This window comes from Pinus tabuliformis, chromosome 6, assembly GCF_031772625.1.
Source record: "Pinus tabuliformis cultivar Carrire ecotype Pingquan chromosome 6, CPIR1, whole genome shotgun sequence".
Taxonomy (NCBI): Eukaryota; Viridiplantae; Streptophyta; class Pinopsida; order Pinales; family Pinaceae; genus Pinus; species Pinus tabuliformis.
This window is the reverse complement of record NC_142292.1, coordinates 1,686,573,727-1,686,593,580: the sequence shown is the minus strand read 5'-3', so window position 1 is coordinate 1,686,593,580 and position 19,854 is coordinate 1,686,573,727.

Below are 19,854 nucleotides of genomic sequence, written 5' to 3'. Positions count from 1 at the left end.
CCGCGTGTATACGCGCTTTCTCCAAAGGCAACCCGCGTGCAGATCTAGAAATGATTACTTCTGCCTTTGCTGTCAGATCCGACCCTTGCCAAGCGTCCCGAACAGATAACCAGCAATACCAGATCCTCTCACTGTGTCAGACACCCACACACACTTACTCTTTGCCTAGTGATCTTCTCCTTATATAGCCTTAGGCCTTGTTCAATACCAAGAGCCAAAACCATAGAAACACAATACCATCAACTTCAAAACTAGGGATCGACACGCCCGTCGAGATACAATGGTCCGAAACCATAGGCACAACTTCCAAGGACTAACCGCCATGGACCAAAGGTGCTTTTCCACATACACGCGCTTTTTCTGAAGCCAACCTGCGTGTACACGCAACTTGGGCTTAACAAACCTGCGTGTATGAACTTCCTTGGCAAGCTGTACTAGGATCTGTCTTCTGAGTAAGTTGCCATCACCTGAACCAACTTCTGAGTATCTGTACCAACCTCTGAGTGAGTTGCCATCAAGGACAACACTTGAATCATAATGCCAACACGCTTGGTCCTTGCAACGCTGCTATGGATGGAGCCTCCGAAATGTGGCTCTTTGATGACTACAGAGACTCTTTGGTGACCACCTCTGTCACAGTGACTACAATAAGTCTTCTTCCTCAAGATCTGCTTTACCTTCTTCTTCTTTGCCTGCCTTGGAGACGGTCTTTCACGCCTCATCCTCTTTCACGTTGCTATTCTTCTCCAGCGCTCAACAAACATATGGTTATGCAATCCACAAAAACTGCAAGTTTTTCTATGCCATGATTTTCGTTCATTATTAACAATATGGTTGTAATAAAAATGAACATTAGAATACCGAGACTTGTTATGCCTTTCCTGATGGTCTCTGGTATGATCACGGGAATGAGAGCTTGCTTCAGCTCTTTTTCTGCAATCCATACTGCCATAGGTTGATGGTGATGTATTCCCATCATCCTCTTTCCTCGACGGGTTCAACAATGTCATGGAAGCTTCTGACACCTTTGAGCATTGTCCTTCAGTGTACCCCAAACTTTCAAATCGAGGGTTTTTCTCAACCTCCAATGACTGAGTTATGCCTTGGCCATTAACACCAATTCCTTGTCCTTTGTACCTCATCTTGGTAAGGAGTCTCATGCTTGTCCCTGTAATGGGTATCTCCACATTTCCAATAGAAATTATATTATGTGAAGATGAAACTAAAGATAAATCAACATCTTTTACCTCCATGGTCAATTTGGAAAGAATTGGTGAGGGCTTCTCATCATCTGTCGTTGATGGTTCACTGGTTGTTTTAGCGCATTCCCCAATCTCCTTCCTGACATACCCAAGTCCTGTATGTCGAGGTAATTCTGCTACTTTAATGGGATTTATGATGCCCTGGCCATTAATGCCGAGGCCTTTCCCCTCATACCCCATTCTCTTTAACAGTTTGGAGCTGATACCTGTGGTATGTTATTCAAAAGCGACGAAATCATTATCAGGAAAAATACACGGAGTCAAAGAATTTCTCTTTACCTCACGGGAGTTACGATGCATCTTTTAAAAAGCCTCGTCCTTAGCTTACAGTTGGCGTAGAAACCTTTGTTTCTCCTCTTTCTCTTCCTATAGTAGCCTCTTTAATTCGACATTCTCTTCTTGAAGCCTCTGGTTAATCTCCTCATTCGAGGGATGAGAAGACGAGGAAGGCGGTGAATAAGATGCATAAGCATCAGAAGATGTGGATGAAGCATCACTTTCGGATATTCCTTTCTCCTCCTCTCTTCTTTTCTCATACGCGCCATACATGATGTCCACCATTCGGGACATCCTCAGGAAGGCTTTGTGCATTTCTTTATCATCCTCCATGGCTACACATTCGGTCATTCACGCACGCAATTTCCTATCAGCAAAAGACTGCTTTTCTTCCCAACGCGCTTCAACATTTGCCATGTCTCCTCTTCGTAGCGCACATCCTTTTAAGCGTGTTTCTGGTTAGAGTACTTATGCAACTTGCATCAACTAAGAGCTGCTCTGACACCACTTGATCCAAGATTTTTTTCTTATAGATGCATCAAAATTACATGTAACTGGGCTTATTAAAAACCATGAAACATAAGCTTATAAACAAAGAGTAAAGACATAATCATGCATGAGATCAAGACACAGATATTTGATTACGAAGTTCGTCCAATTTGGACTATGTCTCTAGGCCCGACGCAATAGTGGGGAGGCCTTCATTTATTAAGTGGCGTGAAACAAAAAGAAGTACAAGTAGATTGTACACAAACACCCTTATACCTCCAATTTGGAAGATAGCTGACAAATGGAGAGCCCAAATATAGAAACAGAAAACATCACTAAGATCCTAGCGAAAAATCATGTAGAAACACCTGTCCGAATGCCTAATTATGATAAAAGGCTTCTTGCACCTCTCAGAACCTTTAGATACTTGAGGTGGGAAATAGACTGTGGGAACTATTTTCTGGTGGTTTTAACTATGTTTAAACATGTTGTTACCTACACACTATTCAGGGACCAAGGTTCTCGGTTGTTGAAACCAAAATCCTAAATTTATCATTTCAGCTGCCACCTGTCCAAGTCAAACTTGAACTTTGACTTGCTTTAAGTTCTGCATACAAGCTCGGATTTGAGTGTCGTTCGCACCATTGGAATCAGAGCAAGGAGCACTTCAATTTGACACTAAGTTTGTAGAGATTATGCCACTTCGAATTTTTGAGCCTTTGTACCATGCCACTAGTACTTTTGAAGCTCCTCCTAGATAAAGCAACCATTCGATTGCTCTAAATTTCTAAAAAATTACCTTATAAATTTGCGAAACATTTCTAGAATTGATATTTCCAAGAAATTATAACTTGATTATTGGTATACAAATTATAATGGTGATAGGGGGTATTGCATGATAAGTTAATAATATCAATCCTACTAGGGTATCAATGTTGGAGGAGAGAATCATCAACATTGGGCTTTGCATTAGAGAATTTCAAGGGGCATTAGTTATGGAAGGGATTAATACTTAATCAAATAACATTATTTGGCTCAAAGAATATGTGAACTAATATAGTTAGTTTAACTTTAAAGAAGGATTCAAAATATATTTGGCGGATTACACTGTTATAAAATTTAAGTGAAGACAAGTTCCCTTATCCTTTGTATGTTATTGCCCTGATAAGAAATAAGTCACTTTAGTGTAGGGCCAGGACTTCTAAAGTATCAAAATTATTGTAGAAGTAAAGCACTATCTCACCCTTGGGAACAATAAGGCTATATCGAGAGAACTTCAATCAAAACAAAGTATTCTAGCTCTATCATTATGTAATAGAATAATTGCCTTGTGATATTCAAATTTGACAGAAGTTAATCAGAGGTGAAGATGCAAATTCTTCTACGTATGATTTAATATTAGCAATATGGTTACTCGAGGAACCAATCAAGTGGTGGAGTGCTTGATGATAAACAACTAGAAGAGCACAAATCCAAATACTGTCAAGCACGAAACAAAAAGTACAATGAAAATGGTTGGGTTTTTCTTTGAACAACAATGATGCAACAAATTTGTGATCACAACTTCATAAGGTATAAATATAAATTTCCTCCTTTTTTCCTTTTTTTTAAAGAAGCTTTAATGCTTGCTAGGGGAATTCTTTTCAAGAAAAGTTTTGCAATTGGTTTATTTCATCAAGAGACCTTAGCCAATGTATTGGTTTTCTGAGAACTCAAGTTCTAGGGATGCTTGTAATAGGTTTTCATCCCTATATGATTATTATTATTTTTTTTTTCCTTTTTCCTTTGTCCTTTTTTTTCTTTGTAGTAAAATAAAATGGAGGAGGTAAGCTTTGGTGGAGTTTCCACCTAACTCACAACCTCAATATTAGGAGGTTTGACCAAATCCCAAGTGAACACTTCGTTTGATACTAGCTTTTGATGCAGGTGTAATCTATGGCCATTTGCCAAGAACATCAACATGCATCATTATTATTAATTAGGGTTTCTACTGCACTTAGGGTTTTATGGTTAACTTGCATCATCTTTTAAACCCATCATATCGCTAGCCTCCAAACATTGACATCAATGACTATATCTACACATACTCTCTATCCTACACCAACCTACACTGTTGCATCTGCTTCCACTTTTACATCAATGACAAGATACTCGACGATGTTCTTGAACATTTTTTTTCAAAATGGTTTATAACATCTTGTTTGTTGCCTCTATTTGACCATTTTGTTTAAGATGATAGGGAGTAGTTATTTAGTGTCTGATTTTTAGTTGTTGCATAATGTTTTGAATGAGTTGAGAAGTGAATTGAGATACTTGATAAGTGGTTATTTCCTCATAAACTCTAAAATGAAAAAAATAAAATTAATCATATAGAAAGTTGCTACAACTTCTTTTGTTTCTCTTGGTAGAGCCTTGTTATCGACTATATTGGTGGCATATTCAATAAGAATATATACCTTTTGCTAAGATGGTGGATTTATTGGCCCTACAAAATCAATGGTCGAGTTCTTAAATGGTTTGATAAAAAATTGAGGTTGTAATGGAATTTCATCCAATTGAACTAGTTGATCCATTTGTTGGTAGTTATAGCAACTCCTAACTTCTTGGTGTCCCTATAAATGGTCGATCAATAATATCCTAGCTAAAGTATTTTGTTCGTAGTTATTTTGTCAACAAGATGACCTACAAAAGGCCCATCGTGGCAAGCCTCAATATTGTCATGAATTTAATCCTGTTAGACACATTATTGAGTAATAAGATCTGGCCCCATGCAAAAAATATGGCCATCAACCCATGAGTACATAACAATTTGTCTAATGACCTTATGGAATTCCTTTGGCAACAAGTGTTGTGGGAGCTTCCTTATATCCAAATAGTTAGAAATGTCTACAGCCATAATGCATTAATAGATATGACAAACAATTATTTGTCAGAAAAGGCATATTCCATTGGATCAACATTTTCATTGTTTGTAAGTCTAAAGAGAGTCAACAATGATATTCTCTTTCCCGAGCTTATCAAGGATTGTAATATCAAACTCTTGTAGTAAAAGTACTCACGTAGTCACCCTACCATTTGTAGCCAGCTTATTTATAAGGCAATGAATAACAAATTAATTTGTATGTATGAAAACAAGGTATCTGGTAATATGGTGGTGAAATTTGTTAATCAAATGCACAACAACCATAAATTATTTCTCAATCACACTATAATTTTGTTCTAATGGGTTGATTTTTTTACTAATATAGTAAATATCATATGGATTTTGTTCTTCCTTTTTCCCTAGCATAGCCCCAATATTAGTGCGTGATGCATTAGTCAAGACATATAAGGGTAAGGACCAGTTCAGGTCTCGTAGGATTAGTGCAATTAAAAATTTATTCTTAACAAATTCAAAGGCCTTATAACATTGAATATCCCAAGAGAAATCTACATTTTTGGAGAGAAATTGAAACAATGGGGAAGCTATTTTTGTAAAAGTTTCAACAAATCTTTGGTAGTAGCATGCATAACCTAGGAAACTACGTACTTCTTTCTATAATCATGGCACCAGAAGTTTCAGGATTGCTTCAATCTTTGCAGGATCTAATCTAATCCTAGCAAGTGATATGTGGTGGCCTAAACAAATTCCCTCAATAAGGAGTATTTGGCACTTTTTATTACTAAGAGCAAGATTTGTTTCCCAATATCTTACAAGAACCTTTTTGAATTTTTTCAAGGCTTGTTTGAAAGTGTCACCGTAGATAGTGAAATCATCCATATAAATATCTCAACACAATAATTAATTACATTTGAGAAGATTCCAAGGACAACCCTTTGAAAAGCAGTAGGGGCACTACATAATTTGAAATGTAGTACTTGGTAGACATAAGTTCCTCATGGGTACATAAAGGTAATCTTCTCTTGGTATTCAAGGGAAATCTAAATTTCATTGTAGTCAATGAATCCATCAAGAAAAGATGAATAATTTTTTTTCTACTAAGGTGTCTAAGACTTGATCAATGAATGGTAGTGGAAAACAATACTTGAGGGTTTCTTTGTTAAGTTTTCCATAATCAATGCATATTCACCATTTTCCATTTTTCCTGGGCACAATTACTAATGGGGAAACCCATTTTCTATCTAAAATGGGATAAATAAGGCTTACATCAAATAATTTTTGTAACACTAATGATTTCCCGAAAGGCTAGATTTGTTATGCGCTGGGGTTGTTTGATATGTTAGGCATATTCTGTAATATATATGTGGTAAGTCCATATGCTCAAATGAATTCTCTTCACATCAGTGTAACTTCAAGCAAACACATTGCTGGATTTTTATAATTTTTTTATGAGTTGATCTTTTTGAGGATCATCTAAATTAGAGTTAATATTTAAATTTTTCCCTGGAAAAATTTCAAATAGTAATATTTTGATTTGTAGGGGCATTAATTATTGGAATGCCTAAATCAATTTTATCTTCCATTAATTCTAATGGGAGACTGTCTTGAATATGTTATCACATAATTTTCTCCAAAGAGGGATATACTAAAGAAAGTTATGGATATATTATGAAGTTACAAAGGAGATCATCTTCAATTTATCTTATGAAAATTGATGCCTGGTCCAAGGAGAGGAGAGGTTACAGAGCTTCATTGTCACTACCTTCTACCCAAGGGTTGTCTCAGGGTTAGATGAAGGCTTAGAAGGAGGGTATAACATGAGTTTTTTAATTGATTACCCATTGGAAATTGTCATATTTCTTGACCTACCACCAATATAGATATTTACCATAACTAACTAAGGTCTACTTAAGATTAACAAGTATCCTCTTAGATTGGTCTTTGGTTGTAAGATCATAAATTTCGCTGGATATTCTAGGACTCCAAAAAAACTATGGCATCATCTACTATACCCTTAGGCTTAACTATAGGCCTTATCGACTAATTGAAGGACAATTGATGTTGCCATAAGGTTGGTCAATTAGATTTTTGCCATCGTTTCCTTTGTCATTACATTAATGGCAACCCCAAGGTTAATAAAGGTATTAGGTATGGTGTATTATTGATATCAATGTTGACAAATGGACTTCTAGGGTCTACATATTTAGTCATGAAGACCTTGCCTAGCATCAAATCTATTAGTTTCCCAATAACATGAACATTTGGGGGGTCCTTTTTCCTCCTCCCTAGCATCCTCAAACATAAATATGTGACAAATTTTGTGTATATTGCGACATCTTTCATTGCTTGAAACAAATGAATTTTCATGCACATATCTATTAGTTCTCCTAAAAGACCAAATTTAGGTTGTACCAAAGGCTTACCTATATATAATCATTCAGGATATGGTGGAGCTAGAGTAGCTTCCATTGGTTTGTGCTAATTTTTGTTTATTATGATCTTCTACTATGTGATTTTCCTCTTCATCATCATGTATATAGATAAGAGGTGAAGTTTTAGCATTCACCACCTACCTTGAGCAAAGTTCAGTATCATCACAGTCCAAAGAAGAGAATAAATAAGTTGGGTAAGATGGCCATTCAACATTGTAGGTAGGTTGAGATACTTTATTGTTCGGTCTTGGTATAGGTTGGGAAGGAATCAACAATGGTCTTAGGCATTGTTGAGAAGAGGGTAACTCCAACTATTGTTGGTGCTAGGCTGTGGGTTGTGATTGAGGCACATATTGTTGAGGCTAACTCTAATAAGGTATGGGCCCTAGCCAACCTTACTGTCGTTGATGGCCCTAGGCTTGGGGAGACCACTAACTAAGGCGTGGAAGGATACCATTGTTGTGGATATTAGTAAGGAAATAAACATTTTGGTGATTCCTATGTCATGCCAGGTGGTTGAGGTGGACACGGTTGTTTCTAAGCCATAAAATATATTTGCTTGTTGGCTCCTTGGTAGAATGCCTTGACTTCAATTAAGGAGGGACAACATTCATGGTGTGTATTTGTTCATAGATACCACATATTTTTATATTGTCAATAGGGAATTCTCACAAAAGAAGATTTTTCTTGCACTTGGAACAAAAGTTAGCTAAGTCAAATCTACCTCTTCTTTCTTCCTTCTTGCCTAGAAAGTATTTATCTATGAGAATGATGAGCTATGAAGGTTAGACTTGAAATTATCTAAAAAATTCCATATCTTAGGTCAAGTAACTCCTCCATTAGATGATGTTATGAAACCAGCTCACAAAAAGATAGAAAAGATAGTTGAACACCTCAGAATTCAGCCTCTTCGAGGGGGCAACCTCCTTTACTTTACAGAAATGAACCATTCTTGGATGATTCAAATGACAAAACCTCCTTTCTAGATATAGGAGTCTAAGGAGTCACAATATAAGCTAGCCGACCTAACAATAATAATATAAAGCCACAAAAACAACAATAGAGGGATTCTATGGGGCACAGTAATAAAAATATGGGGACAATAGGGGTGCAACAATATTAATAAGGGATACAACTACAATAGTAATGGGGTAATCACTAGTATTATAGGGACCTAACATGCCCCTCTCCTTCAAAAAAATGTTGTCCTCAACGCTTGAGTAGTTATGGATGCTTCTATATAAAATTCTCATCCTCCCATGTGGAATCTTCAGCGGATGAGTTCTTCCACTTGATGAGATGCTACAAAATTGATCGATTTCGTAGCTGTCAAGTTCTTGTTTCTGTGACTGCTTCCGGTTCCAATGTAATTTTTCCTTCCTCGTCAAGTTCTGGCAATATTGTTTGGACTGGGAGCTTGTCGCCTATAACCTTATTTAAACATGAAATATGGAAAACTGGGTGCACTCGAGACGCTGCAGGAAGCTCCAATTTGTATGCCATAGTACCAATCTTTTGCAACACCTTATACGGACCATAATACTTTGGTGATAATTTATTTTCCTTCTTAGCTTGCTTGAGGGACATTTGTTTATATGGTTGTAGCCGTAGGAATACCCAATCACCTACATCAAAACTTCTTTCGCTGTGATGTTGATCTGCTTGTTGTTTCATTCTATTCTGTGCCAACATGAGGTTATCCTTTAAGAGTTGGAGGACTTGTTGTTGATGTTCGATGTGATGTTCCACTGCTTGAACCTTAGAATTTTCTCTTAAATATGATGTGATATGGTGGATGATATCCATAAAATGCCATAAATGGGGTCATTTTTGTTGTTGTATGGAAGGAAGTGTTATACCGCCATCCAGCCAGAGGCAACCATTTGACCCATTGTGTCTGTTTATTAGATACAAAGCAACAAAGATATCCTTCTAAACATTTGTTTACTATCTCAGTTTGCCCATCAGATTGAGGATGATAAGATGAGCTATGAGCTAAATGAGTACCAAGACAAGAAAATAATTCTTTCCAAAAATTTCCAGTGAAAATGGGATCTCTGTCACTTACAATAATCTTTGGGTTTCCATGTAGATTTTGAATTGTTTCCATAAATGCAGTAGAAATTGTACTGGCTTTAAATGGATGTGATAATGCACAAAAGTGTGCATACTTGGTAAGTCTGTCAACTACCACCATGATGACACTCTTTCCCTCAGACTTGGGTAAACCTGTGATAAAATCCATTGAAACCTCCTCCCAACGTTGGCTTGGAATGGATAAAGGTTGTAATAGACCCGGGGTCTTAATTGTTTCAACTTTATTTTGTTGGAAAATCAAACATTCCGCCACAAACTTTTGAATATCCAATTTAAGGCGATCCCAAAAAAATTCCTTCTTAACCCTGTGGTAAGTTTTTAAAAATCCTGAGTGCCCTCCTAAGGGAGAAGTGTGCAATTCCATAAGAATCTTTTGTTTGAGTTGCGAATTATTACATAGGTATAAGCAATCTTTGTACCATAACGAATCATTTTGCCAGCTAAATGTATCAGATGTACTGGAATCTTGTTGTAACTTTCGAATAAGTGCCCACACTCCTTCATCATTCTTCCATTCCTCCCTTGATTCGTTTATCCAATCTGGTTGGATAATAGAAATGGCGCACAACAATGCTTCCACATCCTCATCCTTTCTTGAGAGTGCATCTGCCACCACATTTTGCTTCCCTTTTTTGTAGATGATTTCAAAGTCATAACCCAACATCTTTGTGACCCACTTTTGTTGCTCTTCAGAGGATAACCTTTGTTCTAAAAAGTATTTAAGGCTATCATGATCCGTTTTTACCTTGAAGTGTATTCCCATTAGGTAGGGTCGTCATTTCTTAAGTGCATGTAGTATTGCCAACATTTCCTTCTCATAAATAGCTTTGTGTAGAAACTTTCCCTTGATTGGACGACTTTCAAAAGAAATGGGTCTTTCATCTTGCATTAAAACAACACCAAATCCATTTCCTGAAGCATCACATTCCACAATAAAGTTTTTTGTGAAGTCTGGTGTAGCTAAGACCGGTGCTTGGCACATTGCCTCTTTAAGATGTTTGAAGGCCTTTGTTGCTTCTGGAGTCCATGAAAATGCGTCTTTCTTCAATAATGTTGTTAGAGGTGCTGCTATTCTCCCATAATTCTTAACAAACTTGCGATAATACCCTGTCAACCCGAGAAATCCTCGCAGATGCTTTATGGATGTGGGGATTTTCCATTCCTTAATGGCTTTAATTTTGCTAGGGTCTACCTTAACTCCTTCATGAGATACAATATGACCCAAATATTCCACCTCTTGTACTCCAAAGAAACATTTGGATCTTTTTGCATATAATTGTTTCTCCTCCAATAGTTGTAGCACCCTGTCAACATGTTCAACATGATCCTTCCAAGACTTGCTGTAGATTAGTATATCATCATAAAATACTAACACAAATTTTCTAAGGAAGGGTTTGAAAATGGAATTCATCAAACCTTGAAATGTAGAAGGTGCATTGGTAAGGCAAAAAGGCATGACCAAAAATTCATAATGACCCTCATGAGTTCTAAATGCTGTTTTCGGAATGTCTTCAATCTTCGTTCTGATTTGATGATATCCTGAACGAAGATCCAACTTGGTGAAGTAAATTGATCCATGCAATTCATCCAGTAATTCATCAATGACAGGAATGGGAAACTTATCTTTAATAGTGAGCTTGTTGAGCTCCCTATAATCTGGACACATGCGCCATGATCCATCCTTCTTGTGCACCAATACTACTAGAGCAGAGAAAGAACTTTGACTAGGTTGAATTATACGAGCCTCTAGCATTTCTGCAACCATACGTTCAATTTCACTCTTTTGGGCATATGGATATCTATACGGCTTGATGTTTGGAGGAACACTTCCTGGAATCAGATGAATAGCATGATCATGATCACGAATAGGTGGGAGACCTTTGGGAGTCTCAAACACCTTGGAATGATTGTCCAAGACTTTTTGGAGATCTGGAGAAATAGATGATTCCGATGTGGAAACATCTAGCGAACATAATTGTGCAATTACACCTCTTTGTTCCTTTTTTAGAAGCTTTTTCATACCGTTAGAGCTGATTATCTTTCTCGGTTTCCCTGCAATACCCCTTAATTCAACTTCCTTTCCTTCCGCAGAAAATTTCATGAAAAGTTCTTGAAAATTAAAAGCTATTGTACCCAAGAATTGTAGCCATTGGACTCCTAGTACAACATCAACACCTCCCATTGGAATGGAAAGCATTGGGCTAGTCAATACATATTCTCCCATGTATAGCTTGATATTATGGCACTTTCTAGAGCAATTTATCGTTCCTCCATTTGCAACCATCACTTGACACTCTGGTGCTGGATATAGGAAGCAATTCAATTCTTTTGCTACCTTACAATGAATAAAATTGTGGGTACTTCTTGAATCAATCAACACTATTACCTTTTTCTTCTTGATTTGTCCTTCTATCTTAATGGTTTGAGGAGTGGTAATTCCAGCCAATGCATTACAAGATATGGTCAGATTCATTTCTTCTTTATCTAGGCTTTGTTCCTGGAGTATATCCTCTTCTTTTGACCTTTCTTGCTCCTTTTTTTCTTCCTCTTCACAATCTATGTAGAATAATTTCTTCTGAGCACACTTATGACCTTTAGTGTATTTGCTATCACAACTGTAACAAAGCCCTTTTGCTCTTTTTTCTTCCAATTGTTGTGGTGTCAACCTTATAGGTTGTGGAAGGCTAGGGGTAACAACACTTCCATCTTTATAGTTGTGATTGGTATGCTTCCTGGTTGACATAATTTTGCTTTCCATTTTACTTGCTAACCTAAATGCCTTCTCTAATGAATCAGGTTCCCAAAGGTGAACATCATGTTGGATATTATCCTTTAAAGTCCCTATGAAAACATCAATCCTATGCTCCTTTGGAATATTTTTTACTCTTATGTTCAATTTTTGGAACTCCTCAATGTGCTCCATTATTGAACCCTTTTGTTTGAGACTTATCAATTGGCTAAAAAAAGTGTTGCTTTTTGATAATTTGTTTACGAGATCAAAGCCATTGATACCATACAAACTGATTTGGTTCCAAATATAAAGTTGCAGTACGTACCTTTTGTGTGTTTTGCACATTATTGAGATCGAAAAATTGCTCCATCTGTAATATCCATGTTGCGGGGTCCTTGCCATCAAACTTCCTCATATCGATTTTTGGAATATAGTGGGTCTTCGATCCAACATTAGAGTCTATGGAATCATGATTAACATTTATTTTGTTTTCATCATGAGTTTCCTTTACTACCCTTTCACCATTAGTGACCATTTCTTGTAGCAACTTATTCATATTTATCTTCAATTCTTCCATGTATATCTTCAAATCTGTCTTCAAATCGTCCATCTTAGCTTCCATGCCATTCATCTTAGCTTCCACGCCCTTTATCTTAGATTCCACGCCATTTATCTTAGCTTCTGTTAGCTTTTGTGAGAGTGACATTTGTTGCACTTGGTCTTGTAATTTTGATATATCATGTAGCATTTCTTCCTCTTCTTCATGAGTCATGCTAGCACTTTCAGGTTTCTTACTAGGTGTTTGCATTTTCTTTCCTCGGGGCATCAGTTACCGATAATAATGCTCTACTATGCCTTTTGAATTCTTCAAAATAATTTTTCAAACCAAGCTTAAGAAAAAATTTAAAAAATATACACACCTTTTTTCACTTTGAAGGAGCTTGATATTGCCTCTGATGTATCTCTGTAATTTTGGATCATCCAGTTCTAAAATTGTGATCTGCAGTAGCCCTCTGTGTCCTCTTTCCAATGCCACCAGTTTGATCCAAATTGGATTCTCCAAGGAAGAGTTATGCCAAATCTCCCACAGTGACCTGATTATAGACTACTTCAGTAGAGCGAAATTGTACGACATGCCACGTGTCCCTGTTTCGACCTTTGGCTCTGAAAAATATATACAAGAAACTACAGTCCGTCCTCTTTCTGTAGCTTCTTACGAAACTTCAATCTGATGCTCAGAGAGAAAGTTATGACGATTTTCCCTAGGTCACCTGTTTGGAATGTAATTCAGGAGTCTGCAAAAAGACCAACTTCCTTGGATCGTATCTCCGCAAATATAGTGCGAAAATATTTGAAATTCGGACCTGAGGTTCAATGTGATTTCTGATTAAATGGGTTTTTTTTTTTGCTTCTGAAACGTCGCAGAAAAAAGTTACAGAGAAAATGCCACGATGACCTATTTGGAGCAGCGAAACCCTAGAATCCAAAGCTCTGATACCAAATGTTATGAAACTAGCTCACAAAAAGATAGAAAAGATAGTTGAACACCTTAGAATTCAGCCTCTTCGAGGGGGCAACCTACTTTACATTACACAAATGAACAATTCTTGGATGATTCAAATGACAAAACCTCCTTTCTATATACAGGAGTCTAAGGAGTCACAATATAACCCAGCCGACCTAACAATAATAATATAAAGCCACAAAAATAACAATAGAGGGATTCTATGGGGCACAGTAATAAAAATATGGGGACAATAGGGGTGTAACAATATTAATAAGGGATACAACTACAATAGTAATGGGGTAATCACTAGTATTATAGGGACCTAACAAATGACTTAACTGCCCTTGTGATTGCATCCATAGGTCCTCTACTATATTTGGTAGTACCTCTTGAAAATCATCTACATTGTTCACAAATTTCATCCCTAATTCCTCAAATGAGAATAATGCATAGGATTTCAAGATCTAATATGTTTTGATTTATTTTTTGTCAATTATATTGAAACATTTCAACTAGTCCTCTAGGATTTCCTCGTCTTTTTTTTCATATTAATGATTTCTTCTTTGATATCCCTTACTTTACAATAATTCTGGTATTTATTTAACAAATTCTTCCTCATTTCTTCCCAAGTCTCGAAGGAATTTCTGCCAAGCCCCATGAACCAACAAAATGTTGCTTATTTAAGGATGCCAAGAAATAAATTTAAATTTTAGGCATCAAAGGAGTAATCATAGCTTTGAAATAGAACATGCAATTTAAAGAGGAATGTGTATAGATCCCCACTAGCCAAACCACATAAATGAGGTAGGGAATATGGTGGGATATTTTTCATTCAGACCAATCCATCAGGACCTTCGACAGGAAACTTGAATGCAATTGCTCCCTTTGACTCCTTCCTTCCACTTCTTCCCCCATGCCAGGAACTTGACCTCTCTAAAACATAGTCTCTTGTGACCCCACTGAGGGACTAGGTTCTTTAACATGATTTTCTTGATTGTCCTCACTCTGACCTTTAGAATGGAGAGGGTTTGGACTAGGAGAGTCTATCATAAAACTAATTGTGGGTATGCCACCACGGGAGTATCCTACATTATTAGATGTTGCATGTTCAATTTCAGGTTTGGTTTTAGGGGGTTCCTAGGATTACCTCTTCTTTTTGCTATGCATACTAGTGTTTTAGTGTCAAATTTGGATCCTTTTGCACCACAAGAAGCACCTCCGAGTACTTTAGTCCCTTGAGTCATATCTTAAAATAACCTAAAGTGTAAAGATTTAGAAGAAAATAATTATGTGACTAGTCCAAGTGTCTTTTCCCCTAATCCTAGTATCCTTTAGTGTCTCTTTTATAATGGTACCAAAAATGATAGGCCTTCAAAATGGGTTTATTATGATCCTATAAATACTTTTTCATTTAATGATCAACCTAGGTTACACCAGTTCTAGTTTCAGAACTCCCTATTATAAGTAATTGAAACTAATCATAATGAAATAACATGCAATATTCATAAATAAAACAAGTTTTATGTTCTTAGACCAGTTGATGGTTTTCCCTAGATTCAAGCATACAAGTTGAGGATAAAATATGCTAACCTAGCTTTGAAACTAATCCCAAAACCTTTTACAAGAAAGAAATAAATCCCACTATGGAGAAGCCTTAATGCTATTGATGCAATCATAAATTAAACTAGAAAACATCACAAAGTTATTCTTTACATTAGCAAAGATCAAACAACTATGATAATAATTCTACAACACACATCCATATATCGATAGTTATGAATACAATAGTAACTTACCAATATCTATGGTCATACACATCAATACAATGACAACAAATCAGCATACTAACATACATATAATTAACATCATGGTTCCTTGGAGTGAGCTCTAACTCTAGGCTTCTGCTGCCTCACACTCTACTAATACACAAGTTGCAAACTCAAACTTAAGCATTAACCAATTCTTTATATTAAGAGAATCGTTCAATTTACAAATTCAATGTTCACCCCCTCCTTCTTTTTTATATAAACATATTACATTATATAACATTAGCTCGTGTCTAGTTTTAGAAAATGTATAACAACTAGTAAAATGCAAAAACAAGTTATCCCTTCACTATCCATCATTGGTTGATACAAAATTATGATCTATGGTTCATCATCAGAATACAAATCACGTGGATAGAAACTCCATTAACTTTGTCTCATTGTTCATTGTTTATAATAGCTAGAAACATGTGTAAAATGCACCCAAGGCTAGAACAACAAATGGAAAAAATGATCCTTTTGTGCACATGCTACACACTTAATGAGGGATGTGATGGAGCTCTAACCAATTACCAAAAGTCTTGCCAAACAGGTGCATGGTTTCTAGGAATAGGGTTAATGACTTCCACAATTCTATTGCAATAATAATGATGTCAAATTGTTCAAAGATTCTTCCCAAGTCCCGTCAATTTGTTAGTGTTAAACCTTTCACACATGATTAAAACCAACGTGTACTCACACCATGATTTAATATCAAGTATTCTAGGAAATATCACAACAAAATATTCATTTTTATCATATTATATATGGGTTTTTCATTGGCACACCAATGGGCCATTCAAAAGTTATCGATATTTAGGGATTCCACAATTATCACTATACATGTGATTCATGGTATAACTCCAAATGACAATCAATATACTCAGGTTCTCTTTCAAATCAAAACCCTCAAAGGAAGTTTTGAATCAATGCAATGGTTCTATGTCCTACTTGCCAACAACAAACATACAACCACACAAGGAAAACTCATAACATCATTCAAGGCCCACACATTGTACCAACAAACATGCCTTAAATAGTGTTATGTCCCGAGAAGAGATGCTTTAAAAATTCATGCATGCGAAGAACTATCGATACAAGTATACTACACTATATCACAATGAGCCCTATATTTGAGAAAAATCATACCTTACTACTCTAATTCAATGATCTATTAATAAATTTCTTATAGGTATGAATGGAAATGCAAAATCTCAACACATATCCACAATTTCTTATGGTGTGAAGGCGCTCCATACATGGAAAAATTGGGTTGGGAAGATCCAAGAATAATCAACTATGCTAAATATTTATTTCATAAATATGCAACAACTTGGAATGCTTAGAACAATCATGGTATAGATACACAAATAGTTTGATTTATATAAGATGATCCTTGCTTACTTAAAACATCAAAGATCCTTGCTTCTATCTCACTTGAAAACTATGAACAACTAGTAAACTAAGCGCAAAGGCATACGAGATGCAATAAGAATTGATATTTATGTTGGAAATGTTCCACCCTTTAATGTAGGTGTAAATGCCCATGGAATTTATATTGCAAATTATCCATATTCATTGACAAGAATGTAAATCCAATATTTGAGCACGTGTGCAATGATGGGTGGTTAAACATCCATGATCTTGACTTACTCAAGATATGGCGAGCAAATTTTCATTGAAAACCATGAATATCTTGATGTAAAGTGTTGAAATTCATTGCAAAATATGCTTCTATAGCAGAGGGAAGATCAAAGAGTTATCACCATCTATTGACCATGATAACATATGCATCAAATCCACAACATCCCACTTATTTAGTGCGCCAATGACATCATGGATAGACAATTGTTGACCAATATATTAGGGCCAAATAAACATTTCATATGTTTCAAAACCTACTCCTTGTCATAAGTAATCACCCTTTCATCACATTGAATGTTGGTTTCCAAATATTTTATTAAGTGGTCAAGATATTCAAGGCTACTTATCTAGGTCTAGCTTCGTTGATGACTACATCAATGTGTTGCATACCTAAATCCTTTCCCTTTGATAGAAGTCATGAAATATTGGTCGTACAATCAAGGAAAAAAAATGAAAAGTGGAAAAAAAGACCTTACTCCTTACTCCCTAGATAAGAGACCATTTCTCACCCATCAAATTTCAAGTTTTAGTAGCAATGTTGGTTGCTAGTCTATAATATTTCCATTAGTTTACCATACAATACTAAATTGAGGATCAAATAATGTTCCTATTGTTTTTTAGAAGATTGAGCTATATGAAAAAATTACACAAGTATATGAGATTGAACATAATCAAAATGGAAAGAGTGGCAAGGGTGGGAGATCATTCATGATCCCAAGTGAAATCAAGAAATTGGTTATGCTTAGGGATTAGGCGATTTCAAATACAATCAAGTTGAGGGATTAACTCTATTAACGGGTCGATTATTTTGAAGCATACAAGAATAATATAGATATTGGTGGATAGGATTCCATGACAATTATTCATTGTGTTCACTATTTATCAAACATCAAGATACCAAATTGGGTGTGCTAGTTAATAGAGTCCAAATACATACAAAAGAATTTGAATTTTGAAATTTATCACATCTTAAGGCATCTTAACTCCTTTCCATATAATCAAGTAATTGAAGTGGTCAATATGCAAATGAGATTTCTCAGAATGAATAGTTTGAGAGGGGGTGTGAGGTCTATTTATTTGTCAACTTCCATGAATTATTTCACAAACTCAATCCTAAGGTCAAGGCATGTGAATTTAATGGACAAGTGGCAAGTATACAAAAATGTATGTATATGGTTAATTGGGGCACTAACACTTCGTTGCAATTAACATCAATTATATATCGTATGAGGATGGGGCCACTACGCTCATGTGTACAATGTTTCAAATATGTTGGAAGTTACTTGCTTTATCAATATATATTCCTCTCCTTGACATCCAATATCTAAGAGCTCTATATCCATAATAATTACGTGATAGATCTCAACCTTATACTTTGGAAGACAATTCTAAGCTATGGACATGAATGTTGTGTCATAAAAGTTAGTTTTATGTGGCAGAAGATTGGTGGATTTGATTCTATGTATCAAAGGTTGGCTCGATGCTTTGGATGATGAGTGGAAAGGAAGTGATGACAAACCCACATGGGCAAGGGAATTCAACAATATGAGTGGCGGTCCAAGATTATTTTTCCATATATGCTCAGAAATGGGAAGGTTGGAGGGAATAATAGAGGAGGAGGAATGTGTTGAACACTTGGGCAATGCAAAAGCAACTAATAGTGACCAATTTTAGGTGAAGTTAATATATATATATATCTATATATATATATATATATAAATAAATAAATAAAAGGTAGATTGAAATCAAAATAGAAAACATTAACAAGAGGACTAATAGAGGAGGAGGAATGTGTTGAACACTTGGCAATGCAAAAGCAACTAATAGTGACCAATTTTAGGTGAAGTTAATATATATATATATATATATATATATATATAAAAGGTAGATTGAAATCAAAATAGAAAACATTAATAAGAGGACTAAAGGAATGAACAAACTAATGTGTGCAAGAAAGAATTAAAAAGTTAGAATTGGAGAAAAGGTTTGCAATTGAGTTGAATAAGTCAATAGCTCATCCTTCTCCCTCCATTGCCTCTTTTGGGATGTATAATTTGATGGAAAAGGAGTAAGATATAGTGCAGCATGAATCAACTTAAGAAAATAAGCATTCCTCTATCATCTAGTCATCTAAGGATGGTAACAAAATGGAAGCCCTCACTTGGCATGGACTCTCTTTATTTTTGGATTTTATAACATTTTGAATATTTTGTTTGTGAAGATTGTATGTACAACATTATAGCGGTAAACTTAAAATACCAAGACTACCATAACGAGTTGACAATAGAATTAAAATTTTGAACATTATTTAGTTCTTTTGATTACGAGCTTTTATAAATTTTGTATTTAATCACAACATTATTTTAACACAAAAATAACCATTGCTATTAAAGTAAGAAAAAAAATATGAAATATTTTCATTGAAAAAATACTTTTAGTTAATTGAAAAAAGTGTCATCAATATATATTACAACTAGATAAACTACTCTTTTTTTTTGGCTCATGAACACTAGAGTTCTACGGCAACCAATAGATCCCATGCTATTGGGCCATTAATGCTTACCCGTATCTTATGTAGCACCATACCCCCATGGTATCCCCATACTCCATATCCCGATTTGACGTAAAGGACAGTTGTATGAATGGCATGCCCATACCTCCATAGCGCATTTTCCGGCATCCCGATTTTCCGACTCTGTGGCTCTGACTCCAAATGTCACAGTCCCACCA